Below are 6,966 nucleotides of genomic sequence, written 5' to 3' on the forward strand. Positions count from 1 at the left end.
TTTGAGACTCTTTTTAGCAATAAATTGCCTTATATGCCTTCAAATATGGTATATAATAAGTACTTATTTATGGGCTCTGGAGGAATGGAAAGCAAGTTGACTTCAGTGGGAAAGTGATATTGTCTTTTCAGTTCACATCCTTAAGTTGGAAGCACCATTTGGCCACATTTATTCACCTTTCTTAGAATGAGTTTTCCAAGTGGATTTTCTGACAACTAACAATTACATTGGATACACACGCAAGAAAAAATTATAAGACAAGAAAGAGAATAGATGCCCTGTGGCTAAATAATAATGAATCTATTATAGAACATAAGAGTGTAGGCAATGCCGTAAGCTAGAGACAATGGGCAAACCGTAAGTATCTCACTCTCTCATGAGCTAAGACTAAAAGCTGACTCAGCTATAATTACTCGTGTGTAACCACATTCCCGGAAGTGAGCTACAGAATGGCACTAAACTTATCGTCAGAATTTCAGCGATCGACTGCATCACTTCAGAAACCATCACTGGCAACAGAAATATAAATTATCATTAGTAGATTTAAGGTGGCAGGCTGGCAGAATTGTTAGCACGTCAGGCAAAATGCTTAGCGACATTTTGTCCATCAGTTCATCCTGAGTTCAAATTCTGCTGATGTCGACCTTGCCCTTTATCCTTCTGGAGTCGATAAAACAAGTACCAGTTAAGCACTAGGGTTGATGTAATCGTCTTAACTCCCACCCCTGAACTTGCTGGCCTTGTACCAAAAACTGAAACCAATATTAGGAATAGATCTATACCCAAGTAATTTAATACCAGTCATTTGTATGAAAACGAGATAATTCCCCATTAATTCCTTATTTGCTATGACCATTAATAAGCTCCAAGGTCAACCATTTGATGCAACTGGAAAATATTAGCCATTAGTCCTGTAGTTTTTTAAGTGAAGCATGAGCGGCTTTTTTCAAGAAGCGGGTTCCTATGAGACATGGTTCATCATAAAGAGGGCTGCACAAAAAAAAAAAAAAAATTAAGCTAAGCTAATTTTTTTATTGGTGCGCCATTCAGAAAATTCAGCGGGCCTCAATTTGCTCGTGACCTAACAAGCTGTGAGGAACATCTTTGATTTTATATCATTTTAAGAAGACTGTAGTGTTACAATTTGTCAAGGTCTCAGACTAAACTAACTGCACGTTCATATGTATAATATTGCTTACTCTGTGTGTATATTTATGTATACGTGTTTAGAGTACTATTGTGTACCTTGTTCTTAAGTGTTTGTATGTATTTAATAATCTAATTAGCTGTGTGTATGTGTTCTCCTGACATTGCGTCAATAGCGATTAGCTGGTATAGTACTTTCACTATTTCTCTCAGTACTTAACAGGTCGTTTGGTTCAGTGACTCTCAGACAAATATTAACTCTCGTTGAAAAAAGAAAAAGAAAAGAGAAAACTGAAGTTCCTTGTCTCCACCCAAACAATAACACAAGTGAAAATTTCCTCCTCTCCTCTTCATTAATGAGAAAACAAAATAAGAGTTTGTACCCATGTGATTTCTCTTCCTTCACTATGGAGTCGAACAAGTTTTAAAAATCTTTGTATAATTAAACGTGACAATTTGTTCGCTCATTTTTTTTTATCTTCACAAGTACCGCTATGAGTACACACCCACTTATAACAATAATTATAGTTTAGTCGGTGAGGGGATCTACCGCCGTTGCCGATCGATATATATGCAAGGAGCAAAGATACTGAAGATTCAGTATACACCACGTGCTAAAATTATGAGTTGAAAATATGTGGAAAAAAAAAAATATTTCTCTTCCCCTTTTTTTAATATTTTTTCCACGGTACTACTAAAGCAGCACGGTCCCGAACGCGATAGCTAGTCGTGAGCGGTCGATCCTAACCCTAACCCTAAACACGTATTCATTTGCACACGCGGGTTAGGGTTAGGGATAGGATCGACCACTCACGACTAGCTAGCGCGGACACACGACTGCGCGTTCGGGACCGTGCTGCTTTAGTAGTACCATATATATATATATATATATATATATATATATATATGTGGATAGATTCCACTGAAATTAGATAAATAACCTTCGAGCAGATAGTCAGCAGCGCCGCCTGGCTAAGGCTTGGCTGCTCTGCATTGACAAGGGGCAACACCCTGAAACTAGTCTGCAGATGCCAAACCAGCAGGGGGACACTGCTGACCTCCCCTGTTCGAAGGTTATAAAGGACACAGGTTTCGTGTGTCACATAGCTAGCTAGAGGCGATGGCTTCTTGGAGCTAATTCACGGCAGCCTTCGTCCTAATTTTGGGACTGCCATGTTGGCTTGGCGATAACTATTAATTTCCAGTACCGCTGCCGTAGTCTCCTTTAGAGAGACTTAGAAATATTAATAACTCTATTTCTGAAAACCAGTGGATAGATTCCACTGAAATTAGATAAATAACCTTCGAGCAGATAGTCAGCAGCGCCACCTGGCTAAGGCTTGGCTGCTCTGCATTGACAAGGGGCAACACCCTGAAACTAGTCTGCAGATGCCAAACCAGCAGGGGGACACTGCTGACCTCCCCTGTTCGAAGGTTATAAAGGACACAGGTTTCGTGTGTCACATAGCTAGCTAGAGGCGATGGCTTCTTGGAGCTAATTCACGGCAGCCTTCGTCCTAATTTTGGGACTGCCATGTTGGCTTGGCGATAACTATTAATTTCCAGTACCGCTGCCGTAGTCTCCTTTAGAGAGACTTAGAAATATTAATAACTCTATTTCTGAAAACCAGTGGATAGATTCCACTGAAATTAGATAAATAACCTTCGAGCAGATAGTCAGCAGCGCCACCTGGCTAAGGCTTGGCTGCTCTGCATTGACAAGGGGCAACACCCTGAAACTAGTCTGCAGATGCCAAACCAGCAGGGGGACACTGCTGACCTCCCCTGTTCGAAGGTTATAAAGGACACAGGTTTCGTGTGTCACATAGCTAGCTAGAGGCGATGGCTTCTTGGAGCTAATTCACGGCAGCCTTCGTCCTAATTTTGGGACTGCCATGTTGGCTTGGCGATAACTATTAATTTCCAGTACCGCTGCCGTAGTCTCCTTTAGAGAGACTTAGAAATATTAATAACTCTATTTCTGAAAACCAGTGGATAGATTCCACTGAAATTAGATAAATAACCTTCGAGCAGATAGTCAGCAGCGCCACCTGGCTAAGGCTTGGCTGCTCTGCATTGACAAGGGGCAACACCCTGAAACTAGTCTGCAGATGCCAAACCAGCAGGGGGACACTGCTGACCTCCCCTGTTCGAAGGTTATAAAGGACACAGGTTTCGTGTGTCACATAGCTAGCTAGAGGCGATGGCTTCTTGGAGCTAATTCACGGCAGCTTTCGTCCTAATTTTGGGACTGCCATGTTGGCTTGGCGATAACTATTAATTTCCAGTACCGCTGCCGTAGTCTCCTTTAGAGAGACTTAGAAATATTAATAACTCTATTTATATATATATATATATATATATATATATATATATATATATATATATATATATATATATATATATATATATATATATATATATACATATATATAACCACATTAAAATGCAAATCAAAACCGAAGAAAACAACATTAGCGCAGACAGAAATAGGAAAAGAAGAAAGCATCAATTCAACACTAAGTGCATCGGTTGGTCAAATAACAAGGTTTAATGAAACCTACTGAAGACGGCCAACACGCTCGCGGTATTACCTCGAGTGACGGCAATACATGCGAGTGTGTTAGAATACATAATTGTATGTGTCGAAGCAGCGGTGCTTCAGTGTGTTAGTCTATTTAAATTACAAATGCATAAGCTTTTCGAATCTTAATTTGTAAATATGCGCGCGCCAGTATGCTCGTAAATGTTCATGTGTCTAAGAATATAAACTCCGATTATGTATATATATTGCTCTTTTATTAAAATATAATAACAATGCGTGTTTGTGCAGTAATGCAATTGTATGCATAGTTTGGTGGCGAATAAGTGTTTCGTAAAGTCACCGTGATCGAGATCTATCTACGATCACAGACATTCCAGCAATGACCACACCGCCTTTCGTTTCATTCCCCCCCCCCCACACACACACGTGTACTGGGAATGCAGAACCACAAAATCTAACGTGTCTTTTTTTTTTCATGAACAATTTGAAGGAGATTTGGCTGCTACTTTCAGCAAGCCGAGCGACCACGTGGTCTTTCCCCGTTGGCTAAGGAGCCACCGCGAGTGATCCATATGGCAGTGGTCAGATTCCAATTTTGTTGTATTCCTAAGTTTTCATCGCTTTACATTATTTCATAATAAAGTTTTCAAGAATATGGTAATATTTATAATAACAATAATTATTATTAAATATTTGTACTACACACACATTCATTGAGCTTCTCATTTGCATCATGATGAATCAGGTACCGGGTAAAAAAAACAAAGAACGGAAAAACAAGGCTTTAAGCACCAGCTTATTTTATTTAATGGTTAACACAGCTCTTCTGTCTGCAATGTATATACATTCATTCCTGCATTTTGATTCTATTTTTCTATATTCTCTCAACAATAGAACACTACGCACCATCACAATAAATAGTCTATCTTTTCTTAGGTACATACACACGTCAATACTAGTGTGCGTACAGAAATAGGCTTGGTGTCAGTTCTAATCAAAGCGTTCCAGTTGTGATCATCACTTCTTTTTCTTATTATATATATATTTATGGAAATTAATTAGGCAAATTTTCGGACCATGCGTGCGCACACATACATCACATTTTATTTTTATTCTGCATCCTGAATTCAAATTTCGCCGAACTCATCTTTGCCTTTCATCTCTTCGAAGTTTCAATCAAATACCCGCTGAAAACTGCAGGCGTGGTGCTTAAATTAGAAAACTTGAATTCTAAAATTTATTCGAATTTCTATTATAAACATCGGAAGTTTCGGATCATTCACCCATCCTCACCTGTAAATTTTTCATAGCTCTACATAATATAATCAGTTCTCTCTACAATGTGATCTAAGGGATATTTTCTTGCTATTTCTAGCCGATCGCGCGACCGCTTAAAGTTCCTCATTGACTCGTTCCTGTCTATACACAAGTCTGTGAGTAGAATTTGAAGTACACGAGACATACACAATTATACACACAAATGCGAAAGCAGGCACTCGTCTATAATGAATAGCACTTCAAGATCTTTCCTTACTGCTTAACTGAGTCAAGCCTTCGTAACTATGAGGCGAAGCAAAGTTACCAGAGCGTCGGAACAGAAATTTGTAGTACCGTATTTATTCAGGTTCTCTGCACTCTGAATTTAATTCCTACTGTTAACTTTGCCTTATGTTCTTTTGGAGTCTAAATAAAGTAACAGTCAAGCAGTGGAACCGATCCCTCTCCCACCACCACTTTTCTTTCTGTCTTTGTTTCGCTTTCTCGAAGAAATCAGCTATGGGACAGACCATGAAAAGGACGGGTACCGTCAGGCAATTGCTCAAGGCACGCTGAATGTCATAACAGCAGTCTTACTTAATGCCTCAATATTTTGCTCAGGATAATTGCTTGTCCAAGGAGAGAAATCATCTTAATGAAAGAACAAAATACACGCATATATAAATATAAATATATATATATATATATTTATATATATCTTGTCAAATAAAATATATCTTTTAATAACAACATCAACTGTCAGCTAAATTTAAACTTCAGTGGTCGAAAGTTTAAATATTACCAGAGAAAATGTAATCCGAATGACAGAAAACTATAAAAACACCTATCTATCTATCTTATTTCTTTATTGCCCAAAAGGGGCTAGACATAGAGGAGACAAAGCAGGAGAGACAAAGGGATTAAGTCGATTACATCGACCTCAGTGCGTAACTGGTACTTAATTTATCGACCCCGAAAGGATGAAAGGCAAAGTCGACCTCGGCTATGGGACAGACCATGAAAAGGACGGGTACCGTCAGGCAATTGCTCAAGGCACGCTGAATGTCATAACAGCAGTCTTACTTAATGCCTCAATATTTTGCTCAGGATAATTGCTTGTCCAAGGAGAGAAATCATCTTAATGAAAGAACAAAATACACGCATATATAAATATAAATATATATATATATATATTTATATATATCTTGTCAAATAAAATATATCTTTTAATAACAACATCAACTGTCAGCTAAATTTAAACTTCAGTGGTCGAAAGTTTAAATATTACCAGAGAAAATGTAATCCGAATGACAGAAAACTATAAAAACACCTATCTATCTATCTTATTTCTTTATTGCCCAAAAGGGGCTAGACATAGAGGAGACAAAGCAGGAGAGACAAAGGGATTAAGTCGATTACATCGACCTCAGTGCGTAACTGGTACTTAATTTATCGACCCCGAAAGGATGAAAGGCAAAGTCGACCTCGGCGGAATTTGAACTCAGAACGTAACGGCAGACGAAATACCATTAAGCATTTCGCCCGGCGTGCTAACGCCAGCTTTGCCGATAATTGAAACAGCTTTATCGGAAATATTGAAAATTTAGCACTTAACATATTTCAAGCGGGAGCAGGAAAATTTTAAGTTTATTACTGACTAAACTTCGGTATTATTTACACAGAAATCCAGCAGTGAGTTTAATATATCAATATATTTTAAAGCTGCACACACATGAATTACATAAGACAGTGCGTATGAGTATGAATATCTATATATGCATGTATACATGTATATATACACATACAACTTGTGTAAGTATGATTATATATATATAAAAACACGCTTACCTGTGAGCGAGCTGTTGCTACTCGGCTTTTACTATTACAAGTGATAATAACCTAAAAGTAGAATGATTTTTTTAGAGTGCATGGTTGTATGACGTGTAAATTAAGGGAGGTAACTTTACACTATTTCAGAAACAAAACCTCGTATGAAATAACAATCCCTCAAACTGTAT

General features: G+C 38.2%; 2 protein-coding genes across 5 annotated transcripts in view; one reads left to right on the forward strand and one right to left on the reverse strand.

Moving 5' to 3' along the window:
- LOC106881508 (argininosuccinate synthase) overlaps positions 1–6,841 on the reverse strand; it is a 48,577-nt gene extending 41,736 nt beyond the window's left edge. For all 4 annotated transcript variants that reach the window (XR_016243453.1, XR_016243451.1, XM_089358807.1 and 1 more), the window contains exon 1: positions 6,797–6,841. The gene's annotated coding sequence lies outside the window, so the exon portion shown is untranslated. The remainder of the gene's footprint in view (positions 1–6,796) is intronic.
- Positions 5,989–6,966, forward strand: part of LOC106882781 (uncharacterized) — a 26,048-nt gene continuing 25,070 nt past the window's right edge. The window contains exon 1 of the mRNA XM_089358839.1: positions 5,989–6,760. The gene's annotated coding sequence lies outside the window, so the exon portion shown is untranslated. The remainder of the gene's footprint in view (positions 6,761–6,966) is intronic.

Source organism: Octopus bimaculoides, chromosome 1, assembly GCF_046866305.1.
Source record: "Octopus bimaculoides isolate indiv1 chromosome 1, ASM4686630v1, whole genome shotgun sequence".
NCBI classification, from domain to species: domain Eukaryota; kingdom Metazoa; phylum Mollusca; class Cephalopoda; order Octopoda; family Octopodidae; genus Octopus; species Octopus bimaculoides.